This window comes from Bubalus kerabau, chromosome 3 (genome assembly GCF_029407905.1).
Source record: "Bubalus kerabau isolate K-KA32 ecotype Philippines breed swamp buffalo chromosome 3, PCC_UOA_SB_1v2, whole genome shotgun sequence".
NCBI lineage: Eukaryota > Metazoa > Chordata > Mammalia > Artiodactyla > Bovidae > Bubalus > Bubalus kerabau.
In genome coordinates this window covers 137,960,541-137,961,422 of record NC_073626.1, presented here as the reverse complement: position 1 = coordinate 137,961,422, position 882 = coordinate 137,960,541, and the positions used below count along the sequence as shown (strand labels likewise).

The following is an 882-nucleotide window of genomic DNA, read 5'->3' as shown; positions in this document are numbered from 1 at the left end:
TGCAGAATGGGATGGCAATAGCCATTGTGTCCTGAAAATGTTTTAGAGGTGAGATTAGGACAATGCAATTAAAGTGGCAAGTGTGCAGACTAGGAGGACCGTGTGCATTATTAGTATTCTCAGGTACAATGATGTCCAGTCTTCTCCCTGAGAAAAATATCAGTTCTAATTTTCCTTCTTTTTTATAAGAAGATTTTATAGAGAATGAGTGAGGTTAGGTTAGGTTTATCTACTATATTAGTCAGAGTTCTGTAGAGAAATAGAATTAATAAGATGTATAGTACACTATATGTATATAATGGATATATATAACGGACTTCCCTGGTGGCTCAGACGGTAAAGCGTCTGCCTACCATGCAGGAGACCTGGGTTCAATCCCTGGTCGGGAAGACCTCCTGGAGAAGGAAATGGCAACCCGATCCAGTATTCTTACCTGGAAAATCCCAAGGACGGAGGAATCTGGTAGGCTACAGTCCAGGGGTCACAAAGAGTCAGACATGACTGAGCAACTAACATTCAGTAGGATGTATGTAAGCATGAGTGTGTGTATGCATGTATTTTTTTGAATATACATACTGAGAGAGAGAGAGCAAGAGAGAGAGAAATTTATTTCAAGGAACTGGCTCACAAAATTGTAGGGGATGGCAAGTCCACAAACAGGCAGGCCAGCAGGCTAGAGACCCAGGGAAGAGTTGATGCTGTAGTCTCAAGTCCAAAGACAGCAGGAATGCAGAATTACTTTGTCTTCAGGAGACTTCAGTCTTTTAAGTCTTTTCATTGATAGGAGCACCACCCATCCCCCCCACCCCCAATATTTGGCTGCTTTACTTAAAGTTTGCTCATTTAAATGTTAATCATATTTGAAAAATACCTTCATAGCAA

At 41.0% G+C, this 882-nt stretch overlaps 1 non-coding gene across 1 annotated transcript; it reads left to right on the top strand.

Annotated features, from left to right (window-relative positions):
- Positions 1–318: 318 nt before the first annotated feature.
- On the top strand, positions 319–390 carry TRNAG-ACC (transfer RNA glycine (anticodon ACC)). Its single transcript has one exon. It is a non-coding gene; the product is annotated as a tRNA-Gly (tRNA).
- Positions 391–882: the final 492 nt, after the last annotated feature.